Source organism: Aulostomus chinensis, chromosome 1 (genome assembly GCF_037954235.1).
Source record: "Aulostomus chinensis isolate RoL2024-O1b breed Wild chromosome 1, RoL_Achi_v1.0, whole genome shotgun sequence".
Taxonomy (NCBI): Eukaryota; Metazoa; Chordata; class Actinopteri; order Syngnathiformes; family Aulostomidae; genus Aulostomus; species Aulostomus chinensis.
This window is the reverse complement of record NC_141320.1, coordinates 5,065,247-5,080,722: the sequence shown is the minus strand read 5'-3', so window position 1 is coordinate 5,080,722 and position 15,476 is coordinate 5,065,247. Positions and strand designations below refer to the sequence as shown.

The window sequence follows — 15,476 nt, the reverse complement described above, 5'->3', positions numbered from 1 at the left end:
AGGGCAGAGGGAAGTGCACCCCTACCAAATGTGGGCGAGATCCCCTGAGGGTGCGAGCAGGGTCCCAGGTACCAAACCATCCACCTCCCCCTCATTCCCGACCCACCTCCCCCTCCCTCCCAACCCTCTTCCCAGCGTCCGGGGGCAAACATGGCCAAGCCGCCACAGCAGGCCCAGGCACAACCCCGCCAGTGCCCGGGGAATGGGCCAGCGCCGCACCCCACCACCACGGGACCCCGCTGGGAGACCGGCACGGAGCCTAGGCACCAGGGCCCAGGGCCCCTGGACCCCCCATACTGCGGGGAAGCCCCCAACCCAGCCCAAGGACCCCTCAACCCCCAATCCCACAGGGTGCCACCATGATAGGGGAAGCCGCCCCCACGCCCCCCACACAGGCGAGACCCAAAGCAGCCCCCGGAGGCAGTAACCCCGGGCCTACCGGCTCAGTGAGCCGCCGAACACCAAAGGAAGCCAGCATCCATTGCTACCTGGCCCAGGGCCAGGGCCACGAAGCCCAGCTCCCCCCCATCGCAACTACCTGATGGATTTCATTAACGGGGACCAGATTCGTTCAAACTCCGATGACCGTGGCAAATTAACTACTTTATATAACTGCACAGCAAACCATATAAACCTCACATTGGAAGATAACATGAAACACAACATGAAACACAAAACGACAGGTCAGACAATGGGGGTGACATAAATACACACTCATGAGTGAGCTTGGAATGTAGTAGCCTACCACATGTGATGTGTGTTTGTATGTTGAACTGTATTGAAAGAAAAAAACTGAGAAATTGGTGCGGTGGTGGAGCGGAAACATGATTACTGTACCTGGCACATGCTCAAGGTACTGTGGCGAACTGCATTAAGTGCAGTGCGTGACAGTGGAATAAATAAATAACTTTAAAATGTACGTCAAGACATGCACAGAATAAATAGGTAAGTCTAAAAAGGTGGAGTGGGACTTACTATACTAATAAAATGTCAACATTAACGCATCCTACACAACAAAGAGTCCAAGTCAACTTTTGCCAAACAGCACACAGAGCCAACTAAGCTGACATGAGGCTAGTATTTGACCTGGGACACTGCGATGTAGCTTTTAAACTCAGTCATCCTGGTGGTCAGAATCACCCTGCAAATCTTGAAAATCATCCAGACTAAAGCTGTTGAGGTCATCTAACTCCCCCTGATCATCTGAAACAGAAAACCTACACAGGATCCCTTCGTGATCACTGAAGTAGGCTGGCCAGACTGCACATTCCACGTTGTACTGTGACGTTTTAATGTAAACATGATCAATTACTGTCCCCTTTTCTGTGGTCTCTTGTGTCACATGTTGGGTGAACCCTTTTTGTTCCATAAATTTGCAGATTGATGAGCCTTTTAAAATGTTGTCATTAACATCTCCCATGACTACAATAGTGTTACTTGTCAGAGTTAACCGGTCAAGTAACCTTCCCACATTGTATTTAAATAGGAAGTGTGGATATGCTGGTGGACGATAAATTCTACAATTTCATTTAGCAGACGCTTTTGCCCAAAGCGATGTACAACACAAGCAAGAATTTAGACCTAATTCAGGAAAAGTCCATAGGAAGCGCAAAAGTGCTTCATTTGTGATTTGGTCACAGGTACTGCCATCTAGTGGCAGAAGAAGTGTCGTCCCCCTTTTTTTATATAATATAACAGTGATGATGTAGCACTAACTGTGTTGTGTGATGTTGTATGTCTAAGTGCTGGGTCTTGGACCCTCTGACTTATTCTACCCCACAGGACAAAGAGGAGAACAGTCAGGTTAAGTGCCTAGGTGCTCTCTGAACAATTGAGTCTTCAATTGTCTCTTAAAAGTAGAAAGGGACTCAGCAGAACGCACAGATTTGGGTAGTTCGTTCCACCATTTGGGAACAACAGAAGTGAAGAGTCTGGCTAGGGATTTGGAGCAGCGCTGGGCTGGAAGCACCAGGCGTCTTTCGCAAGCAGAGCGTAGTGGACGAAGGAGAGTAGACCTGGATCAGGGATTCCAGGTAGGCTGGAGCCGTTCTTGTGATTGTTTTGTAAGTCAAAAGAAGTGCCTTGAATTTGATCCTGGCTGCCACTGGAAGCCAGTGAAGAGAAACCAGCAGCAGGGTGACATGTGCCCTTTTTGGCTGGTTGAAGACCAGACATGCTGCTGAATTCTGGATCATCTGCAGAGGCTTGAATGAGCATGCAGGGAGGCCTGCCAGAAGAGAGTTGCAGTAGTCAATGCGTGAGATGACAAGAGCCTGAACTTGGACACTGACGTGAGGCTGAACAGATGGACAAGCTGGAAAGACCATAAGTTCAGGCTTAGAGAGATTCAATTGAAGGTGGCGTTCCTTCATCCATGTGGAGATAGCCAGACACGCTGATATACGATCTGAGACCATTGTGTCTTCAGGTGGAAAAGAGAGGAAGAGCTGAGTGTCGCCAGCATAACAGTGGTAGGAGAAGCCATGGGAGCGGATCACTGCACCAAGTGAGGTGGTGTACAGAGAGAAGAGAAGGGGACCAAGCACTGACCCCTGAGGAACCCCAGTCGATAGGCCATGTGACCTAGACACCTTTCCTCGCCATGACACTCTGAAGGATCTGCCTGTGAGGTAGGACTTGAACCATAACAAGGCAGAACCAGATATTCCGAGCTCAGAGAGTGTGGAGAGGAGAATGTGATGGTTCACTGTGTCGAAGGCAGCAGACAGGTCCAGCAGAAGTAGGACAGAGCACTGACCAGCAGCTCGAGCTCGTTTCAGTGACTGACAGGAGTGCAGTCTCAGTTGAGTGGTCACCCCTGAAGCCAGACTGAAAAGAGTCAAGTAGGTTGTTGGTTCCGCAGATGTTCAGAGACCTGGTTAAATACTGAGCGCTCCAGTATTTTTGACAGGACTGGCAGAAGTGATACTGGCCTGTAGTTTTCAACCTTGGCGGGGTTGAGATTAGGCTTTTTGAGCAGTGGGGTGACATGGGCCTGCTTAAAAGTAGCAGGAAAAATGCCAGTTTCCAGGGAGGAATTGACTGTGTGTGACTGCAGGTTTGATAGAGGGCAAAATGGTCTGCAGGATGCTGGTGGGTATTGGATCGAGAGGACAAGTTGTAGGTTTTGAGCTCAGGAGAAGTCTGGAGACTTCATCTTCGCTCAGGGGAGCAAAGGAGAAGAGTGAAGCAGCAGTGGCAGGTTGGTGCTGACTGGACTGGTCAGGCTCAGAGAACTGGCTGCTGATTGCAGCAACCTTTTCAGTAAAAAAGGAGGCAAACATGTCTGAAGTCAGCGCAGTGGAAGGCTGAGCAACTGGAGGAGAAAGCAAGGAGTTAAATGCCATAAACAGTTTCCTGGAATCAGAAGTGGCGCAGATCTTGTTCTGATAGAAGGCTTTCTTAGCAGACTGTAAGCATGAGCTGAAGGAAGCAAGTTTCTGTTTGTATAAGGACAAGTCAGTGGGTTCTTGGGATTTACGCCACTTTCTTTCTGCTGCCCTGAGTCCAGCTCTTTGTTCTCTCAGAACTTTAGAGAGCCATGGACTTGGTTGTTTTTTCTTGGCTGGTTTGGACACCAGGGGGCAGAGTTTGTCCAGAGAGGATGCCAGAGAGGAACAGAGTGTTTCAGTAAACTCATGAACAGAAAGTGAGGAGAAGTGCGAGTGGTCAGGCATAACGGAGTTCACCTCATCAGACAGCTGTGCTGCTGTGAGGGATTTCAGGTTTCTGCGGAAGGAAAGGTTTGACCTTGAGATCCGAGTCAACTCTGTAATGGAGATACATCTGAAGCAGAGTCTGGTAGTGTGCCTCCTCTTGCTTCTCTAAGTCAAAGCGCATGTAGCGCACAATAGCGAACTGAGAATGTGTTCTCAAGATGAAGCCCAGTCCATGCTTCAGTTGAATCATGTCCTTGGGCTTTTCATTCTTGCACAGAAGACGATACTCAGATGCAAATGTAGCCATGCACATGTCATCAAAGACCTCGTCGTCAGGCCTGTTTCTGTACCTGTCCACTATGTTGGTCATCCACATATCCTCTGTCCTAAGTTCTTGACAAGCAGCTTTCTGCCTCAACACACTGAGAGGTAAAGTCATTCTAACTATGTTGGGCCCTGTTGGAACAAACACAAACTTCCTGGAACACTCCTTCAGATGCATGTTAGTTAGCCTGTACACCGCCTCCTGGGCACAAACGGCCCTGCTGTGGAAATAGACACTTCCTAGTTTTTTCAAAGCTTCTTTAGCAGAGAGATTTGATTGTTTTGTGGCTTCTTTTTGTGCGTTTGCCAATAACAGTCCCATTTCTCTCTCAGCTTTGTAGGTAATGTAGGAAATTATGTAAATAATGACCGCATAGACGTCGGTGACAAAGCTAATGTCCATGTTGGTGTTCCAGCAGTTCAAGTTCTTACTGTACTGGTTGACCCACACATCCTTTACCCCTCTCTTATAGGACTATCCTAGTCTGTGTGCAGGCGCTTATAAGCCAGCTCAAAAATGTCCTGACTAATGCCCAGAGTCTGGAACAAGTGGTCTACGCTAGCGTATGTCACTTCTCCTGCGTCCGCTTTTTTAACAGCAGTCTTAACGGCTTTCAAAATGGCGTGTGCCCTCTTCTTCCTAATGGGATTGGTGTCTTCAAAACACTTACAGACTGGCATGTTGGTTGACTGAGGATTCTCCCGAGCCTTCGGCTCACAGGTATACGTTTTAATCTCTGTTTTACAAATGAACGTCCTGGCTGAAACAACTTTTGGGAAATGGAAGCGACACATTCCGTGTTTCAGACAGCATTTGTTGTGTCGTTTGGAGTGGGCCTGAACGGATGCCACGATGGACGATAACTTGTCATGGTCAGGGTTGAACTCGCATGTCACAAATTGATCAATGAATGCCACCACTTCTTCATCTGTGTTTTTATCAATGTGGGGAGCCCCCTCAATCCAAAAGAGACAATGGACATGGGCCTTGCTGCAGAAATTCTACCCTATAAAAGTAATCTGTGATTTTGCAAATGGGACGTGAAGGAGACTTGAGAACCTCATTCAAGAAGCAATGCCACTTGTAGTCAAACATCCTGGCAGCCGTGACTGACGCAACAGCTCGCACCTGTCCGCCCACTCTAAATCCTCTACCTCTGCGTTCTGCCTTCCTGTTTCAGGATGCTGGTCAGGAGATTCTGCCAGTGCAGATCAGCAGACGAAAACGAACAGAACCACGTTGGAATCCCTAACTGACGGACGCATGCGATGAGGTCCTTCTGAACTGACTGCCAAAAGGCAGGCGTTCCACGAACCGGCTTCAGAAACCTGAAGCCCTCATCGACTTGCAACATCTGCTTTGAAGCATCCTCATTCATCAACATCGCTGCACTAACCTTCTGACCGGCTCTACCCTTACGCCCTGCCACTGAAACGCTGGAGGACACTCTACATTTTCTTTACTCAGTATATGTCTGAGATCAGCAGTCAACGTTCCCGGCCAAGCGGCCATCCGCATGCATAATCCGAGTATTGAAGTTCCGCGTCAAAGTTAAGGCATACGAGCGCCTGTCATAAAATGTTTTCCTACCCAGAGGAAACAAGACAGGGAAACACTTGGCCTCGTTCATGTGGTCAGAAAGCAGCCGAACTGGACTGTTTCCTTCCGCAGGTGCCACGTTGATGATGTCCTCAAAATACTGGTCTAAAGCTTCCTGACCAATGTCAACAGGCATAAGACAAGTGTCCTGAAACATGCAGTGCTGCTGTCTGTCATGTAACAGTTCATCTTGTATTATTTCTGATGATTCATCTACAACGTCATCCTGACCACGTGACGGAGCTTCCTACGTTCCTCCTACAAAAGTCATTGACCCAATCTTCATTGACTTCAATGTCCTTGTAAAAAGGATTATTCCTTTTTAAGCAGTACAGTGCCTGTCTTACACGAATACTGTCAACAAACTGATATCTATAGTGTCCTTTGTAGGTCAACTTGCGCTTTAATTTGACCTGCATCATGGACCGTTCCATGCTAGTCCTAGGCAACACGTTGTTAGTCTGCACGACATTGGCTGGAATGCATGTTACCGGCCCATGTACTCCGTTCTGCCCCCCTTTGGGCAACGCCAATATTTTCTTGAACGGTACATACAGAGCTATCAAGTGTTGCTCCAAGCTGTTCAAATATCCCAGTTCCGGTGGAATGGCATCAGGTGTCAGGTTATTGACCCAACACTCAGCTGGAATCTGCCCTTTGGAAATCTTACTGTGACACATATAGCAGATCCAAAGTTGAGCTTGACAAGCGGCCAACACACAAGGCACAACACAGTCATCGGAACAACTGTGCAAATACGTGTCACTTATGCAGCGGTTAGCAACAGCAGCTGTTGCAGAATTTCCAACACACGTCCCTACTACAACCTAACACCTGTGTTCTGAACATTAACCGATGACATACACAACAGATGAACTCAGGGCTATGTCTGACTTTTTGTACAAATTGGTCCATGACAAAATCAAAATTGTGAGCATTTTTCAGTTGTTTATGCCTTTTTGAGGCAGCACTAGCAATAAGTGTGTGTTTAAAGCGCAAACTGTCACGATATTTGATTTTTCTCACTTCCCTACTTGTCTTTTGAATTTCTGTCTATGACTGAGGCTGTCTCGATATTTTACCATACTTGTAACTTTGCTTTTGGCTTTAACGAGTTGTCTATGGTGGATATTCTCTCTGTATTTAAGTCTACTAGCTACTTTACTGGGGGATTTAATTTTCTCTCCATGCTGTAGATTGTGTCTATATTTCAGGACACTCTTTAATTTAACATGCTGCCTATGCTGGACATTCTGGCTATATTTCAGCAGACTCTTTGGTTTGCTGACAGCTTTAACCTTGTGTCTGTGATCGACCTTGGAATGATACTCATGTCTACTCCATAATTTAGCCTTTTCCCTAAAGAACAAGTTTTCAGAATACCTTGTCCAAATCTGTAACTGCCGTTTCTTTTGAGTCAATGTGTTCAGTCTCTCCTGTGTACCTCTCGTTTGAATACTTAGACCTGCAAGACTTAGTAACATTTCTTACCTGAGTGAGATCTTGGATAACCTGATCATTAGCCAGACCTCTTAGTAACTACCAAGTCAGCTCCTGTTGGTCCTCTATCACACTGTACAACATGCGCACTTGTAGTCCTTAAGTTGTAAGTATTAAGGTGACAAACCGGACAGTAGCCATAACAGCTGTGCAGTCCAGGCTTAGAGACACATTTTCAAAATCCCCCCGGCGGGACATTTTCTTGATAAATACACTGTGCTGACAAAGCCTGATGACAACTGCTGTACTTTAGCCAGCGTCCATCATAAAAAGGTAAAAATACCAACTCCTCCTGACCAACCAACCAGCCGTGACCTGTATCTTCACCTCTGTGGCCCAAGTGTTAACATTTCATCCTGGACTGCTGGAGGTACTGTGACACAGGGGAATACTGTCTCCTCCAAAGAGACATTTCTGTGCATTTCTCTCCAGCTCTTTACAAACAGCTGACCTAATCTTGTGATGGTGCTTCTGTGAGCCTCTCACAGCCTGAGAGAAGGCTCTGAAGAAGCAGTTCCCATCAGCAATGATCCTCTCAATCTTACATGGAGGACCGATCAGTCCAACTTCTTTGGAGACTGGAGGATTGACCTTGACAAAGTCAACATTTAACTTTTTGCACAGAAGTTGACAAACATCTACACCTAGAGGATGGAAGACCAGCGTGTCATGTTGGACAGCACTAATGAATTGTATATCAGGGGTTAGGTCGTTCACAGCAGATATGTTTATTTTTATTGACAAACATTTGTCAGAAGAAATATTTCTCTTTCTGCTATGAGTATTTGGTGCTTCTGTTTTGAAAGTAGTGGTGACATGTACTAAAGTTTGGTGAGAAGAGTGAGACATTGCAATGTAGCTGCAACACTGGCAAACACCCTCAGACATTTGTATGGAGACATTGTTTGGCTGTGGGAAGTAGCAGTTGATTTACGTGCTGTACTGGGCTCAATGATAATACTTTCAGAAGGTACACCAGATGGAACTGGATTTACAAGTCCACTCACACTAACACCACACAGTTCAAAAAGTTTATTGTTAGAAGTGAGACTGTCAGCCAAACAGCAGAGGTAGTGGTGCAGGTCATCAAGACATGCAAAATATAGAACTACACTTGTACCACGGCAATGTGACAAGCCACTGTAATTACGTGAGTGACTGTCAACCACAGCAAACTGTCCATCCTGATGGATGATGGAAGTGGCGTTGCCACACAGTGTCATAAGACATGTACTGTACTCACTGAAAATCCTGGCCAGTCCATTACGAAGACTGATGAAGACACCAAAGTCAACCAGCTCACCTTCAGTCACACCCACCTCACTTAACAGCACATCCCCAAAATGGAAGCTGCATACCTGTCCATCCAGTTCTAAGTGCTGTGGCAGATCTGGAACAGACAGATTAGAGGGATGTGTGAAGGAGCCACTGTCACGCAAAAAAGTGTATAACTCATCCCCTTTAAGCAAGACGTGATCCAGATCACCCCTTCTCAAGGAGAACACACTGCTTAGTGTGTGTTTGGCAATGCTGATCAAAGCAATAGCCAGCCACTGCAGTCCTCCATATTCAAACTGTTCATGTCCCTGGTGAAATGAGCCCTTCACAACCTTAAGTAGGAGCCACGACTGCCACATCATTGCTGTTTGAATCTACCGCAGTAGGTTTAACATCAGGAAGTGAGGAAATAGATATGTTGGACTCTTTGCTGGGTGTGTGTTGTCTTTGGAGGCTCATGAACAGTGGATTCTGTCAGCAATGCAGGGCAAGCTGCCGCAACCTCCCCCCTCAGCACTTCTGGTACCACAGCAGCAGACAGTGCCACCGCAGATCCCTCCATGCACACCTTGGCTGCTGCCTCCACCTGAAGAAATGAAGAGTTTTTGATAGGAATTAATGAAGTAGGAAAAGAAATGTGGATGTACAAGTGGCAAGAAGAAGTCAGCTGTATATAATTCAACAAAGACAAACCTGCTGCGCTGCTGGACTGAACTCAGTCGGACACAATCAGATGGGCAGGTGAAGGTGTTGCCAGCTGCTAGATGAACAGGAAGGAAGACAAAGAATGAAATAGAATTTAGCAAAAAGGAGTAGAACTTGTTGATGTACAGGTGAAAATGGATTGTCAGTGGCAGCTTAAAAGTGTCTCAACACCAACCTGCCGCTGTCTTCCTGTGCGCCTTGTAGCAACACCTCTGCGCTGGTGCTGAAAGGGGAAGGATAAAGGAAGGAAACAAGGTTTCTGAACATGAGTTTGATGTTGGTGTGAAGTAGTGCATGTAATGGGTGGTATAGTTACCTGGCCATGTGGTGGAGCAGCAGTGCAGGCAGAGCCAGAAGAAGGTGAAACCTTCTCCATGGCATCCAACATGTCACTGCTGAACACCGGGTTGGACGGGATGGGAGACTGCGGCACTGTAGGTGTTACAGTCTTTGAAATACAAAGCAAAGAGGGAAGGAGAACATCTCAGGTGTTGTTAATATGAGGAGTGTAAAGAAATGGGCAGTTACAGAATGACTCTGCGAAAACACATTACCGAGCATGCCCGTCTCACAACGGTCCACTCCGAAGGGTCACAGTGACGAGGCACAGGGACTTGTCCCATCACAATAATCCTGGGAGACACCCTGGCATGTGGCGATGTGGTGGGTGACACAGTGGGCTGTGGTGGAGGGGGGCGCGAGCTGGTGGAACGCAGGGTTCCACAGCAGGTGGCAACTGGCATGCCATCGGAGTCACTGAGATGCACCTGTGAGTCACTGAGATGCACCTGAAAGACAGCAAATAAAGCATATTGTAGTGGTGTAGGGTCATGTGGCATGGGAGAATAGGGAAGATGAAGTATGTGACCTGTAAATGACGATGTTGTACTCACACCATCGTGGCACCACAGCTCCAACCGATGGAGAGGAAGGTGCTCTGCCACAGACACATATGGGAGACCTGAGAGATGTGAAAATGATAAGTCTTGTCATGGTGTAACGTGCATGAATTATTGGAAAAAGTAAATATGAAATTGATAGGAGAAGGAGTTCTGGAGAAGTGTAACATACCCACGCGTGCTGCGACATGGCGGTATTCCTAACGTAGCAAGTCCTGCAGGGCTGGATCGATGGTCAGGCGTGGAGGGAAATCCAGCACGAACACCGAGAGGGGAAAAATAAAGCAAACGTTATGTGTCAATGTAAAGAATCACATATGTAGCAAATGTGGCCGTGTAGGATGAGAGACATAAGAGTATAGGACAACCAGACACACACCTTTGGCCAGAGGCTGCTGACTGGTCAGGAGAGCACTGAAGTCCACTGCTGCCTCACCAATAGTCCTGCTGGCTGTGAGGTTGTTGCTGGGGGCACCCACACACACCAAGTCCGGGGTCCAAGGGAGGGTAGCATGCATGACCTCGGTCCTGAGGTCAGCGGCGGCTCTACCTGGAACGGATAAGAAGCCGAAAGAAAGACAACCCTGTGGCATACTCACAAACCCGTCGACGATGGCGCGCAGGTGGGAGTCTCCCAGGACGAAGACCATTGGTCACAAAAGCACATTCAGAACAGACAGCAAGCATGAGTGCATAGATGCATGCATTTTTGTAGGTTGGTAAGGAGGGAAGCTGGCCATCTTCTCACGCGATGGCGGTGACCGGTACCGCGCTCTAGGTGGATGAAGATGGTTTAAAGAATATGAAAGCAGAGCTGACATGGCTTTCTGGGGCTCATGTTAAAGTGGCAGCAGGGAGGTTTTTCAAGAAGAGTTCATACATACGAGCAACAAACTCAGGGATGGGTGGTCGAGGAGTCCGAGGCTGCTGCTCCGCCATCCTCCTTTTGGTTGCCTGGGCACGCCGTGGGACTTAGCACGGGGCATCTCCAGAAGAGAAATGTACATTAAGTAAGAATTTACAGGGAAAGCATGGGACCATATCGTCTCAGTTTTACTTAGAAATGGGACAGACTTGAACTTTAGAAGTGAGTCAAGTAAAAAGCAAGAAGTGCAACTTACCTTGGCAGTAAGAGATGGGCAGTTTGTAAAGGTAGTGTGTTTGTGTGTAAGTGAGGAAATATAAAGTGTATATAAAGTATGCAAAACTTGTGTGAGTAAATGAAGTATGTATGTGTTGATTTTGTAGATGAGTTTCTTCTTATAAAGCAGAGCTACAGGCCACCAAGGGACGAGTAGGAAATCTGTGAAGTAAACAGGAAGGTGTTAGAATATACAGATATATACATTATTGTATTGTTCATATATACATACACACACGCACACACACTATTGTCTTGATGATATACACACGCACACACACTATTGTCTTGATGATACGCACACGCACAGACACTATTGTCTTGATGATACGCACAGACACTATTGTCTTGATGATACGCCCACACACTATTGTCTTGATGATACGCCCACACACTATTGTCTTGATGATACGCCCACACACTATTGTCTTGATGATACGCCCACGCACTATTGTCTTGATGATACGCCCACGCACTATTGTCTTGATGATACGCACAGACACTATTGTCTTGATTATACGCACAGACACTATTGTCTTGATTATACGCACACGCACAGACACTATTGTCTTGATTATACGCACACGCACAGACACTATTGTCTTGATTATACGCACACGCACAGACACTATTGTCTTGATTATACGCACACGCACAGACACTATTGTCTTGATTATACGCACACGCACAGACACTATTGTCTTGATTATACGCACACGCACAGACACTATTGTCTTGATTATACGCACACGCACAGACACTATTGTCTTGATTATACGCACACGCACAGACACTATTGTCTTGATTATACGCACACGCACAGACACTATTGTCTTGATTATACGCACACGCACAGACACTATTGTCTTGATTATACGCACACGCACAGACACTATTGTCTTGATTATACACACACGCACAGACACTATTGTCTTGATTATATACACACACGCACAGACACTATTGTCTTGATTATATACACACACGCACAGACACTATTGTCTTGATTATATACACACACGCACAGACACTATTGTCTTGATTATATACACACACGCACAGACACTATTGTCTTGATTATATACACACACGCACAGACACTATTGTCTTGATTATATACACACGCGCACAGACACTATTGTCTTGATTATATACACACGCGCACAGACACTATTGTCTTGATTATATACACACGCGCAGACACTATTGTCTTGATTATATACACACGCACAGACACTATTGTCTTGATTATATACACACGCACAGACACTATTGTCTTGATTATATACACACGCACAGACACTATTGTCTTGATTATATACACACGCACAGACACTATTGTCTTGATTATATACACACGCACAGACACTATTGTCTTGATTATACACACACGCACAGACACTATTGTCTTGATTATACACACACGCACAGACACTATTGTCTTGATTATATACACACGCACAGACACTATTGTCTTGATTATATACACACGCACAGACACTATTGTCTTGATTATACGCACAGACACTATTGTCTTGATTATACGCACAGACACTATTGTCTTGATTATACGCACAGACACTATTGTCTTGATTATACGCACAGACACTATTGTCTTGATTATATGCACACGCACAGACACTATTGTCTTGATTATATGCACACGCACAGACACTATTGTCTTGATTATATGCACACGCACAGACACTATTGTCTTGATTATACACACACGCACAGACACTATTGTCTTGATTATATGCACATGCACAGACACTATTGTCTTACTATACACAAACATATGTATGCATACATGTATACACACATGAAGACAATATATTTTGTGTGTCATTCCAATAGTAATTGAAAAAGAAAAGGTTAATAGTAATAGGAGGAACTGTAATGACTTTGTCAAATGTAAGTGTAGGTAAACCTTCGGCACTTAAAAGGGTTGCACGCAAATGTCAGATGGGTGGCGTAGTTACAAATGGGTGGCGTAGCTACAAATGGGTGGCGTAGCTACAAATGGGTGTGGGTTGTTTAACCCAAATGGACGAGACACGCAGCTACGGAGTGGCGGCGCGACGTACAAGTGCAATGTGTAGCACAGTGGTAAGTTGAAATGGTTCTCTGGTGAGGCGAAAGGGTGGCCTTCCGACGCTGTTGGTGTGGCTGAGAGATGAAATGGCGGACATGTGTCGGTTGTGGCTCTGTCGCTGTGGGGGTGAATGGCGGAAGTGAGGATGTAGCGGCTTTAAGTCGGCGGTGTTACCAGAGTACATGCTAGGAGGGAAAATAGAGCGGTGTGTAGCAGAAGAAGAAATAAAAGAGTCTTTGCCCCGAGTACGTTCGGGCTCAGGCAGTAAGAGAGACAGGAGTGAGTAGAAGAGAAGCCATGCTATACAGGTGCAGGTACGTACCTCTGATGAGCAAGAGAAGCTGCCGTCGCTGTCGTCGCCTTTTATGGGCTCGTATGAGGAGACGTCACTAATTGGTTAGAGGCGCAGCAGCTGATTGGCAGAGAGCTGTCAGCTTTGACCATTCAGGGGCCGCTCTGACTGGACTCAGCCTTCCTGAAGATGAAGTTGACCCCCTAAACAGCTCCAAATTTGACCAAATTTGGTACACACATTGGCTGCGGCGAAAAAGTCGATGTATATAAAAAAATCAGCAGTCTACTCAATAGCGCCACCTAGATACACAAAAAACCCACTACGGCCTGTAGGAATGTCCTACAGACATGAGACCAACACTGTTTTATTCGTCTCATCAAGACGGACAAATCATACACACACACCCCTGACCTAACTGTAACAGGACATCCACAAGTTGGACACGAATGTCCAAATTTGGACAATTTTGCGCCCCAAACAAACGCTATTTCCTCCTAGGGCATTGATGGTATCGCTTCCAAAACTTATTACATGATTCTCCCAACTCTGCTGATCAAAAGTTATTAAAAGTTTTTATGTAGCGTAAACGGTTTGGCTTTTATAAGCCCTCAAAGTGGGGGAGACACTTTTCACCTTATAATGGAAACCAATGGGGAACCTGTCTCCTGTCATGGTACAGACTCTCAAAGTCTTGACTCTCACGTATAAACTAAAAGTGCCACCTCTTCAAAAAACACACCATTGAATTCCTGACAAGAATCCCTATGAAAACATAGTGTTCCATTCTACTTTTGACCAGCACGTGGGGACTTAGGAAATCCTCCTCTGCTCTCCACTCTGACACAGACAGCAGAGAGCGAGCAGAGAAGGGAGGGGCTCTTAAAGGGCCGGCTCTCAGCTCTGCAGTCACACTGTGCAGCGCACTGAGGCTCGTATCTCCGAAACTACAAGGCCTAGGGATTTGCCGATTACACCGTTGGATTCAGGTGCGAGGAGGCTCAGGCCCCAACAATGCTGCTTGCAGCGTTAACGGGGGTTTTTTATGTTGGAAGGGTAGTTTGATAGAGCAGTTGGAGGTGGTGAATATCCTAAGGGATAAATGAAAGAGCAGAAGGCAAAGAAATATATTTGGGAAATTAGTAGGATGGCAATGAAGGGAAAAAATGTACAGTGTGATAGGAATATGCAATGAAACATAGGATAACAGCAGCAGCCACTCCTCTGCTGCACCTGTGTGAGAGTGGAGAGGAGAGCAGAATGGAGACATTATTTGTGTGTGCAAAGCTCAGGAGTCACCGTCTGTTGTTGACAGGTGGAATGAAGAAGAATATTTTGTAGGGAATTATGTCAGGAATGCAGCTGTGTGCAGAGACAGGTTCCCCACTGGTTTCCATTGTAAGTGAGAAATTGTGTCCAGCTTTGAGGCCATTGGAAAGCCAAGCTGTGTGAGTCACATCAAAACCTGGATCAAGCTTTGATCCTGAAAGTGTCCAGGGTCACGTCTCAAATTTGGGAAGCGAAAGCATGAACGCCTTAGGAGGAGGTAGCGTTTGTACAGGTTTTGTGAAGGTCCACATTTTCATGGTTTTGCGCATTTGGTGGACTTCCTGTTGGTTGTAGGTGAGGGTTGTCGGTGTATGATGTGTGTGTGGTGATGAGACAAAGAAGTTGGTGTTGGTGGCATGTGTGTGCCACATCCCTCGGTGCATTTATGGGCCGAAATATGATTTTGTCTGGCTACGTGGCAGCTTTTGAGAAAAGTATTTCTGGGGTTATTGAGTCTGCCCAGGTGGTACTATGGAGTTTTGTGAAAGGTTTGTTTTGGATCACGGACTTGTCTGCCAGACTGGATGTGTGTGGAAATATGGTGAGTTTTGGAGGGAGTTGTAGGGGGTCTCTTTTATTGTGAGAGTTTTGAGTGTGTCGAGCAAATGTAATATGGTGTTGGCCCCAGAGAAGCTGTGGGCTGAAGAAGCAGTT

At 46.3% G+C, this 15,476-nt stretch overlaps 1 long non-coding RNA gene across 1 annotated transcript; it reads right to left on the bottom strand.

Moving 5' to 3' along the window:
• Positions 1-9,382: 9,382 nt before the first annotated feature.
• LOC147270110 (uncharacterized) lies at positions 9,383-10,480 on the bottom strand. The gene is made up of 5 exons (XR_015115667.1): positions 10,345-10,480; positions 10,138-10,188; positions 9,960-10,027; positions 9,621-9,854; positions 9,383-9,514 (listed from the first exon to the last, which is right to left on the bottom strand). It is a non-coding gene; the product is annotated as an uncharacterized LOC147270110 (long non-coding RNA).
• Between the last annotated feature and the right edge of the window lie 4,996 nt (positions 10,481-15,476).